Genomic DNA, 12086 nt, shown 5'->3' with positions numbered 1-12086 from the left:
CAAGCTTTAGCACTCCAGCATTCTTTAAAAGCACCTTCTTTTTTACAGAAGCGCCACGTCCTTTTAAGTATTTATCCATTGCGCTGCTGGAGAATTTGGAGCTATGAATCTTTAAAGAAAAGAAAAAATGATGTCAACCTCCCCACGGTACCTGTGGCTAAAATAGATGACAAAACAGCTCTCCTGACTTTTCCCCTAAGGTAGCTTTAAAAAGCCCAGAGAGGTTTCTTCCCAGCATGTTGTCTTGTTGTCATAGAGCAAATAATGGGAGAATAGGGTTCTGCTGTTTGTTATGGCAGTCATCCAGGGTCGAGCAGCGGTCCAACAAAAATATCCCCCCTATAAGATAAGACAGCCACAGCAGAGAGATTGCAAACCGGTCACAGCTGAGAGCGGACAGATGATTACTGGTGACTGACTTGTGCGATATGAGTGAAACTGTAAACCTCAGCCTTTCTTTAGATTGAACTCACAAGCGCCACAATTCTGATTCTGGAATATCTCAAAAGCACTAGAAGATAATGCGCGTCTTGCTTGCCAAGAGTGTTGCATTTTAAGGCTACAAAATTAGTTTTAAAAATATAAAGTTTGATTTGTATTTAAATTGAATTTTGGGGTATTGGCTCTACAATACACCTAACAAAATGAGAAATCCTCCATAGTGTATACTACTGTTTTTATTCAGCAAGGCAGCGTTAAATTTACCTGCAGTAAATGCAGTACTTTTAAACTTTCTATTCATCAAACTATCCTGAAAAAGCATCACGGTTTCCACAAAAATATTATGTGACACTGAAAATGGGAAGCAATGGCTAAATTCTGCTTTACATGATGGGAATAAATACAATTTTTAGAATACAGTTCTTTTTAAACTGCAATAATATTTGACAATATTAAATGTAATAAAATGTACTAAAAATGTAATCAACCCCAACATTTTGAACACCACTTTACATACAGTAAAAAGTAACTGATTTGACATTTAATCTGTTTAATTATACCAAACTGTCAAGGTTTTGCTGGTTAGCATTTGGTAGAGGTGAAACATGATAAACCGTATATTGTGTACCGTTTTGCATGCAAAATATAAACAGCAAATGTTTATTTCATAGTGAAATTTTAGATAATTGAGTTCTCTTAATGAATGGACTAAATAAAATTGAAATAGGTTAGTAAAAAGGTTTGCGACTGTGCACAATCTTGTAAAGCCATCAGCCAATCAGTGTTGTGCCAGCCATTAGCCACAAAACTAAGCAAGCCAAGACAGCAGATTCACACTCAATTCTCTTACTCCACCGACACATCTAAAGACTCCCATCCCGGCGCACTTTCTGGTTCATCGTCTGATAAGGCAAACTGGCCTAAGTGTAAGGAGAGGAAATTTCCCATTATGGAGCCAGCCTCACCTTATCAACCTGGTGTTTACCCATGTCCAAGACCAGCTGCATGCGAAAACCATTACCAACAATCACGTTATCACGGGAAGCCAGGTGATGTCTAAATGTCTGAAATACAATTTCTGGAGTGGACCAAGCAAGCCTTCCGTCTATCTACAAGTTTTTGAGTTTTAATCCGAGACCAGCCTTTGCGTCAGTGGTGGCGATAATGGCTATGTAGTACAAATTCATCACTGAGAGACGGCTAATTAACCCTGGTCAATAAGATGCAGGTAAGCGGCTGATTATTCTCTTGTGTACATGAATGATGAGCGTGATTTGCCCGTTCCCTAGATAATAGGGCTGCGTCGGAGACTAATTGAGCCGCAGAGTGATACGTCTGCAGTGCATTAATACATCAAATCAGACAGGGTACTCGCACTGGAGTAGGAGGAGGTTATCATAGACTAGTTAGATTTTGATTTGTTCAAACACTCCCTGTTACCGGCAGAGGTTTGTGATCCATCAAGCGGTTATCAATACATTTCCTATAGCATATACTCACCCTGTAGAAGGGGTCATGATGCAGCCGCCTCGATCTACAGTCATCCTACAGCCGCATCCTCGCTCTGGTGTGTCGTGGTTCATTCCAAAGTTATGACCCAACTCATGAGCCAAAGGTCACAGCAGCTCCCAGAGGATTGTCTGAGTGATCCTATGAAAAATAGGATGTCATATTGTATCTTAACCTACTTACGCTGTATCTTTTTTGCAGTTTTTTCATGTCTGTTACTTTGAAAACGCAAAACTGTCTCACTAAAAATGTATTGGTCTCAGAGGAGGATTAGAATCAAGTAATGTTTGACTAATTTGATGGCAAAAAATCTGATTTCAGTAAGGGTGTGCACTATATCATCATATCGATAATATTGTAATGGTTGTTTATATATGATTTGACATTATAGACTATATACTTAGAAACCAAACAAACACTCCAAAGAGAGCGAGCACAGGGTTCAAACTTTCACTGCATGGTCTGGTCTATTAAAATCCTATTTAAAAAGAAAGTATATTAATATAATCTGATATAGTTGTTAATATCACACAAAAGAGTGATTTGTTTTTCTTCAAAAATCAGCACAATTATAAATGTAAATGTGGTATCCATTTGATGAACAGCTCAGTTAACAAAGTTAACAAATATTAAGTGACTTACATTTTAGATACAACAGCTTGTTTTGTATTTTTTCCAAAAAGAAAGTAGTCATATCAGAACTGTTTTGAATCTTAGAGAAGCACAAGACATTATTATTTTTTGTTTCTTAATCAATTTGCTCTTTGAACAAATCAGATGAATGAATGACTCAGCTGAGCCTCACCCATGCAGTGATTTGACACAACCTACTGGCAATTTGAGGTTTATATTTAAAGTATATTTTTCCCTTTTTGTCAAATATCAGCATAAATTTTTTTAAAACATCAAAACATTATTTATGCATTTATGCTTAAAGTAAGGTAAACATTTTTCAAACTTATTTTAAAGTGAATTGCTTTTTTTGCTACAAACAAAGCCCACACAGAATATGAAGAATATCAAAGATTTGGGAGTCAGATGTGCACAGCTGTCCTAAACCTGCCAAAGTAACAAAAACTAAAATATGCTCAGCAAAAATTTCAATGAATATTGAGATTTGTTAATTTTACTTACACCCTTTATATTAAGGTGCCCATTGTACTAATTAGTGAAATTTTGCCAACATTTGAGAGCAACAAAGAATAATTGGCCACTGTAGTAGTAGTGTAGCCGTGTAAAAGGCACTGTTTATGCAGCACTTTAAGCATAAAATAAGAGGCAGATATTTGAGGCAGCTCAGCAACTATATTGGAACAGAACTGGCAAAAACAAAGTGGCCAAAAAGTGGCAATCGACTGCAGATTTCATGATCTATTACATCCCATAACAGGCATAGCTCCACCTCAAACAAAGTGGTTTCTGTAGGTCAGTGGGGCAAATTTGTGACCAACTTGACCACATTGCAAAATCTGTGAGGAAATCTTTGCTTTCAGAATAAAATGATTTCAGGCTTTTACAAATATTGACATATACAATTATTTGCAATGAATCTGATTAATGTATCAGTGTATGGTGTAATGAATTAGATGTTAAATTAAATAACAGCACTGATATTCAGTTACTTCTTCATTATAGACTGGAAAAAAAAAACACAACATCTGATTAATAATGTATGACACGTGAAAGGACCGGCAGACAGTGATGTCGTGTTAAATTCTTGAAGGGCTGTAGATGCTCCTATGAATTTTTATCTTTTCTCTTTCAAACTCTTTCTTTTAAAATCTCTTTCAACCTCACCATAAAACACACATACAAGCACCACTGCCCTTATTCTACTTTCCTTTTTCTTCTACTCCCTTCATCATCTGTTCACTGAGAACAAAGCAGAGCTTCAGCATTATCCATTTCAGCTGAGGTGAAGAAAACCTCCCTGCTGCCTCATGAACGTGACCTGTTTACCAGCTTAACCAACTCTAATAACTCCAGAAACAGATTTTTTTTTCTTAATTTAGCTGCCATCTTTTCACACAACTATACCCCGACCGTCTTTTTCCATTTCGCTGTACATCCAAAATGCCATTTTCTTCCTTGATTGCAGGGCGCAGGAACATGACAGGCTCATCTTAGCTTTCAGAGCCAACAGGGGTGATATTTATCTGCCTCATTTCATTTATTCAGAATCTATAGGGTGCCACTGATGACCCAGTATATTGTGATTATGACTGACTTGCCCCTGTCTGAGTGTAAATGCAGACTAATATGGTGGTTAATGCCACAGGAAATCTAGACTTAACTATTCCAAGAAACCACTACCAAGCTGTCACATTGAAAACACGGTGCTTTTATAGTGGTAACAGCCATATTTAAGTGCTCTTGGGTTTCTGACAAGTTAGTTTCAGATTTTAAATCTCCCATCACAGAGCATTTCCAACCTTCTGAATTTCCTATAATCATGTAAGACTTTTTATGCACAAAGTCAAACTGCTAGATTCAAATCTTCATACACAATTTGTGAGTCATCTAAGAGGATTGTGAAGAGTTTTAAGCTGATCAGGACTGCTGATCAACTGATCAGAACACGCACAGGATTTGGTTTACAACCAAATTTTAGTTGCAACCAGTTTCAGTTAGTCTCAGTTTGCTATATTTATGTGAATAGAAGACAGACATGCAAGACTCTGAAAACGCAGCTGCCAATACAGAATACATCGGTTAGTGTACAGAGGCTGTTTTCCCAAATCAAACACGTTCTCTTTTGTCTCTTTCTATTCTGTTGATTTTATGAAATAATATAAAGGAATACTTCATCCGAAAATGTCTGTCATCATTTACTCATCCTTATGCCATGAGCTCATGCAGCTGTTGTCCATACAGTGAAGTAAACGATGTCAAAATGACAAACGATACTATAGAAAAACTCAATTTAGTTACAACATATGCACCAGCTTCTGTGGTGCTTTATTTACGTCATTTTTGCAGTGACCTTTCTTCTTTCGTTGTAATCACGGAAAATAACAACATGATCATTCTTTTGACAGAAGAAATAAATAATCAGCAAAGGAGGGTGAGTAATTGATGACAGAACTTTCATTTTGCAACTATCCCTTTAAGAAGTTAATTGGAATCATTTATCATACAGCGCCACAATAGTTTGTAATTCAGACCTGTGGATAAATGACTTCATCTCTGTGAGGCCCTGCTTAAGAGGCACAGCTTGTTACAGCAGGGCATAGATGATAGATCTATACTAATAAAAATGTAAATGTGTGTTATTTAGCCATGTAGCAGCAAAGCAGCGATAAATGGTTTGAATAGGTGGTGGCGCACCGACTGACAGGCAGCTGTGTGTGGGTGGTTAAAAGTAAGAAGACCAAACCTGTGCACTTGACTTTCAAGAGCTGTTAAACGTGGATTAGTTTAGCCTATTTTTAAATTCAAGGCACTACAAGATAAAACAACCTAAAACAGCCTATGTAGTCTGAATCTACATTACATTACATTAGAGTTTAAAACCACTAATGAAAATATATATAGATTTTTCTAATATTTTTTATTACACATTTAAATAGATTTATATGCATTATATAAGTTCGCTTCCCGCTCTGCTCCTATTAGGTAGTCTGACGCTGAGGAAAACCCACAAAAAGTGAATGACTGAAGTTATAAAAAGGAGCACATTGGTGAGAGCAGTATTACTGATGACTAGTGGGTGTTAGGGGCAAACAAGCAATAGTCATTGTCTATTGATTAGTTGAAAATTTCTGGAATTAAAAACAAACAAAAATGGACGGGGTGAATCTGAGCAGAGTGGGACACAACCTATACCCTGAAGAAATAGTTCACCCGGAAATGAAACACTCATTATTTATTTACCCTCATGACATATCAAATCCAGACAACTTTTTGACCATACCAAAAGTCCTTACAATGAATAGGACTGAGGCTTTTGCAAACCTTCAAACCTTTTTGCATTTATTGAAGCTTAAGTCTGTATGTGCCAAGTTTGGAATGGCAAAAAGATGATTATTAATAACAGAATTATTATAGAGGGTGAACTATCACTCTGCAAATTTCCAATGCTTTTAAATCATGAAAGTGTAAAAAACAGCTGGGTGGTTGTCCAGCTCAGTGTGGAATGTGCTAATTAGCGGGACACACAGAATGTCTGCGATGATTTATTCTCACCATGACAATGCCTCCTGGACTGCTCAGCGGTACACATACTCATGATGGGAGCTTATGCCTATTAGCCAGTGCCCCTGGAAGTACACCCCACTGCCATAAGCAGAGAATAAAAATGGTTAAATACAATTACAATACTTGCACAATCCAAGTTAAATGAGACTAAGATTAATACATGTTCAGAATACCATTCTACCAGTGCTACAACACCTGCTGAATCTATATTGTCATTTTAAGTATTATTAATGGTAAACAGTTAAATGCTGTTTTTATTTTGTAGAAACAAATGATGTTTTTCCCTAGAACTCCTTGATGAATGTAAAGTTTAAAAAGAACAGCATTTTTTTGAAGTAGGAATATATAAATGTTGTTTTCACTAAAAATAGCTGAAAAAAGTATGAATATCTTTAAAAAAAAATTATATAATTTGAAATGTTATTTTAAAAAGAATATGAAGTGGTATATAAAATACTTAGTGGTATCCATTGTACTTACATGAAATAAAAATGTGTTTTATCATGTAATCTAAGTTATAGAACAATACTGTAATTACAGATTATAATTATGTACATTTAACAGGCAGCTACTGTTATGCATATGTGAAAATGATATCAAAGTGTAATCTTGATACACTCTAGATTAATGGCTTACATCTTAGTAATATTCTGTCATTTAATGTAGATGGGTTAAGAGTGTAATGAATGGGTCAATAGTGTAATTATATAAATGTAAGTACAAAATGTATTACAGATGTAATTACATATACTGCTAATAAAAAAGATTTTGAACCTCCCAACTCAAAATATTCTATTGACTCCTTGTCCAGAGCCCAATTGGATTTCTGCACTGCCTGCACAACTTTCTGTTAGGGGCAACTGTTTGCCACAATTAAAAAATAATACATTCAATTGGGCAGGTGGAAAAATGTAGAGAAACACTCTTCTTGAGTGGGTTTTTTTTTTTTTTTGAGTTGGAGAACTAAAATTACAGTGTAGGTATTAAAAAAAATAAGTGCAATGTAGAAAGCTTGTGTATGTACATAATAAGTGCAGTGCCGAATTATTAGTTTAATTGTAAGTACATACATAGTTAAGGGCCACCTAATATAAATTTAACTGCAAAAACACATTCTAAGACATGCATACTACTGAGTGAGCTGTTTATTATATTGCTGTGAAGAATACAAAAGCGATAAAGAGAATCTAAAACAGGTGCTGTTATGTGCCAAAGCGGATGCTTTATACCTAATAAGCTGAGCGTTATCATGCAGTCGTTCTTGACAAGTTTAAGTTTTCTCCAGTCAAAAACTCATGCAGCGTTGTAGAGAGGGGTCTTGGTGACTGCACACTGCCCACTCGGCACTCCTCCCACACCTCCAGTCCCACCAGAATATATCGGATGTTCAACACTCTGTAAAACTGAGAGAAACACATAATACATCTATTGACACAGCAGTATGTCTCAGACATTGTAGCCACTTTATCCTAATCGAAAAATACTTATATTTCAAAGTGCAGTTTTATTTAAAACCAGCATCCTTTACCTCCCAGCAGTCCCATACATTTCTTTTACTCTGATAATCCAAGGCTTCTATTATATTATTTTATTAGACTCTATTTTTGGGCAAATGAATGGCATTTATTACCTTGTCCACGTAATTGGCGATCTCAAGCTAGTCTTTGCATAACCTTCTCCTGTACTCTTTCCTGTAACATGGAACTGGAAGAGGGAAAGAAAGACAAGGATTAGATGAAAGGCGTACTTCTACAGGTATGTAAGAGAGAGTCTAGATGGATTTTTAAGCAATGCAGGACCCTCTGAGTGGCTGTCATATCTTAAGAGGCGTTATCAGAAGTGCGTCTGATGGGGAACTCTTAAAAAGCACTTGAAAGTGACCATTACGGTAGGGGAGAGGTGCTGAACAATAGCAATCAAAAAAAAAAAATGTGTATGCGCCAAGTGCTGACAGCCAGCCACTTCTGGCGGCCAGAATTCCTTCCCTGTGAGTGTATGTTTTAGATGCAGAAAAAATATCTAAATAATGAATAGCATTAATAGAATTGCTAAGGCTTTTCTATCAATTAGGTATTTGCATTTAAAATGTCTCTCTCTCCTTCACGTGATGCCCAGACTTTAATATCACACATGGACAGCTGTGCATGATAACATGATAGCTTTGTTGTTGTCATGCAGTTTCCCTTTTCCTAACATATCCAATGCTGTCCACTTTTATACACAACGCTTCCTGTTTCCTGTCTAAACATTTGGGGAGCATTGTTGGTCCCTACTTCCTGTCAGGTTCCACCACCTCTATGACCTGCTTCTTTGATTTGGCCTACTAAGGGTGAAACAAAGAAGACAAACTTCACCGTAGAATCCCAAATAATCAACTATTGGTAGTCAGCCAAATACAATCGGGTATTACAGCATATTTCCCTTCATTCTTCTTTTCTTTAACAGTCTGATATTAAAGGACTTGTGCTAAAGCCGTTTGGTGTAGCTTGCAAGAGTAAGATACTGTGATGAGCTTGTCTTGCACTCACAATTTCGTCAATCCTTTTGTGTAGTTGTCCTGACCTCTTCTGTTGTCTGCTGCAATGATGGAAGCTCCACATGTTGTTGGTCTTACAGAACATCGTGTGTCTGCCACAGAGAGACATGTCAGTGATCTTACTAGTTACGATAAAAAGATTACCAGCGTCTAACCAGAGAGTAGAGATAGGGTTTTTGATTAAACCCTTAAATGTGTTTGCCAAATTACATACCAGAAGTAACAGAGAATTCCACTACTTGGCCTACTTTCAAATATATGCTTTCTTACACCAGTAAAGTGGCGTTTTGTGTAGCATAAGCAACTCTGGAGAAATGATTCACTGAACTGATTGATTAAAAGCCAGGTGAAACAATTAACATATGTCTTTATTAAAGTTTGTGTAATACCTCCATATGTGGCATTGCAAAATGAGACTATACTTACTTTCATTTGCTTAAAAAAAACTAGTAAACTAAGGCAATGTGTTGCTTGACATCAGTTTTTGTTTCAAGAAACTATACCCATCTTGAGTTGTGTGATTATTTATGCAGCTGTCTATAAAAACATACAAAAAACCCCAAAAAGAAGTCACAATAAAAAATGTGTTTAAATTGATCCTTTTCTCTGGGTCAAGTGTGCTGATTTAGGCCTTCCAGATGCTATTTCCTGCAGTCAGCCATTAAAGATACAGGAAAGTTTTATAACAAGTTCAATTTAATAAAGCTAATTCATTAATGAACTGAATCACCACGACCACCAAAAAATAGCAGAAGCCTGAAACTAAGCAAATGACCTTTCTCGAACCTCCTTGTAACACTTTCTCAGTTCTTTATAACTTCAACTAACAGGTTCTACAGTCACCATGGTAATAAATATCAAGAGTCTTCATCTCTCTTTGATTTATTCTCGCGAATGGACAATTAAATTTATCTATAATCTTTGGATGTATGCAAATATCAGTGCCAGCACTGATACAGGTCCCTAACACGTAATCACTTTTTATTATGCAGATATCATCAGTTTGTCATTCACGCCTGAATTATATTAGGACCTTCTATCTGCTTCTATCCATTGGAATCAATATAATGGATTCTGAATATCTTATTTAGACAGCTATGTTTTGATAAGAACATCTTCAATGTCAAGACTGTTATGTTGGGATAGATCTGTTAACCTTTGATGTCTCGCCGAGCTCACTAATCTTGTTTAAACATGCATGGGGAAGTGAGGGCAACCACAAATCCTCTCATCTGCATTAATAAAGACATCAAGCGCCTGAATGATGCATGTTAATTCATCCTCACAGACAAAAAAAGTGACATTCTCCAAACAAAACACTGTTATAATAGCTTGCTCCATCGACAGTCGCTGACGGATCGCATTCATACCCACTTGTGCTAAATGATTGTGGTAGTCCTCCAGCGCTCATATGGCTGACAATCGATATGTTGTGTCCGTGTCCACAGGTTCCGGAGGGGAAGTGCAGGTGATGCCCTTCGCCAAATCACATAGGTGTCATTTGTTGGCTCAAAGCTGGCTCTGCACTATCAGTGTTTTATTTTCACCAGATGAACTCTGTGGATTGAATTTAGATTGTGAAACAATTGTGAAAACTTGAGAAAGTGAAGCTAACTTCTTTCAGCACAAGAAAAAGTAAAACCTGTCCACAAATGTTAAAAAGATATTAATAAGAACTGTATCTCAACCAAAAGTGTTTGCTTTAAAGGGTTTTTTAATTGATAAGGGAATTTATGGCATTCTTGCAAAGTGGATAGTTCACCCAAATTTGCTCAATAACACTACTCACCCTCAAACCATCCTAGGTAATATATTAACTTTCTTTCTTTCTAAAAGTTATAAATATTTTATTGTTACAAAATCATTTCTTAATAATGTTATTTTTTTCTAAGATTGTTCTAAGATAAGATTAGAATTTGAATTCCTGAAAAGAACGTCGCAAAGTCCTATCTTTAAAATATCGAACTTTCAACCTTCATTAATGTACAAGGTAAGATGTTTTTGGCTGTTTAGAATATTACAAAATTTCAAAAGAAAACTAGCTACATATATTTTGTCTACACAATAACATTACTATAATGTGCATACTGAAGGATACCAAATGTCGATAACATAAAACAACAATCTGTCATTATTATTAAGAATGACAAGACTCAGCCAAATTTATTGCCAGGGACACAAGAACAACTTAAATAGGAGCTTGTTTTAGTTTACAATTATGCCACATTTTGGCATTCAGCCCATACAAGAGCTCCTACTCGCAGGACACATCTAATTTCTGCACACATAATAATACAAAGAAAAGAATACATTGGGCCATCTTGAGATAGGTACTAAAAACACGGTTCATACTAAAAACTGTGACATGGCCCTGAGCTTTATGCAGAGCAGACTTCCAGGGGCTCAGCCTGACCCAGCCAGTAGCACCTACCACACGCCCCACTAACAAACACCAGAAACAGCATACAGAAACACCCCAACAACACTATAGAAGTGTGTCGTTAGGGTAAACATGGATACATCACTAGAATTGTAGTAACTATACTAAGCTGTATGGTATTAACTTGCACTAATTTTTCTTAAGGTGCAGAACACTTTATGCTCTAAGGGCTTGTACAGATTATTTGGAATGAGAATATTACTGTCATGCATTTTTATAAAGATGAGTGTGAATAAATTAAACTGAAAAGGTGTGGACATGCATTTTTAGGAGAATCCATTAAAGAAAGTATTAAATGAATAATGCAATGCAATTTACTAATGCACTATTATTAATGCACAAAAGCATATATCTTAAAAAAATTCTGCATTTATGCTGTTCTTGGTTGGATCACATCACTGTGGTAGATCTACGTTTGTGTTTAATTTGTGCACATAGTAAATAACCCAACACCTTTCTCCCATTGACTCTCTTTTACTTGAATTGGGGCTCAGTGCTAGTTTGTCTCTATCTAATAAACCTGGGACTGCTGCATGAAAACCCTTAAGATAAAAAAACCTTAATTATAAAGTTGATGAACCTATGGAAACATGGGTTGCAAGAAAAAACCTATACTACTTAAAGTTAAGCTCATTACCAAGTGCATTTCAAAATGCTTTCTAAAGATTTGTAGCAACACTATGGTAAATATATTAAAACTATAAAATCACTGTAAAAGCATGACTTAATTTTTTTTTCATCAAAACAAAGGTTGTATATATTTTTTGTATAGTAGTGTTGTGTCAATTATTCATTAAAATGTAAAACATATACATGATCATTTATTGTACAATAATAATATAATGTAATGTATGTCTTAATTGTTTTTGTAATGCATTATCTTATTGTTAACCATGTTGCAAATAATGCACTCATGACCAAATTCATAGCAACTACAACACCTGCTGCTGTATGTTTCCAGGA

General features: G+C 35.9%; 1 pseudogene; it reads right to left on the bottom strand.

Annotated features, from left to right (window-relative positions):
- LOC122361995 overlaps positions 1-8768 on the bottom strand; it is a 37776-nt pseudogene extending 29008 nt beyond the window's left edge.
- Positions 8769-12086: the final 3318 nt, after the last annotated feature.

The sequence above is a fragment of the Puntigrus tetrazona genome, chromosome 17 (genome assembly GCF_018831695.1).
Source record: "Puntigrus tetrazona isolate hp1 chromosome 17, ASM1883169v1, whole genome shotgun sequence".
NCBI classification, from domain to species: domain Eukaryota; kingdom Metazoa; phylum Chordata; class Actinopteri; order Cypriniformes; family Cyprinidae; genus Puntigrus; species Puntigrus tetrazona.
The sequence above is the reverse complement of the archived record's forward strand: the minus strand, read 5'-3'. Positions and strand labels throughout refer to the sequence as shown.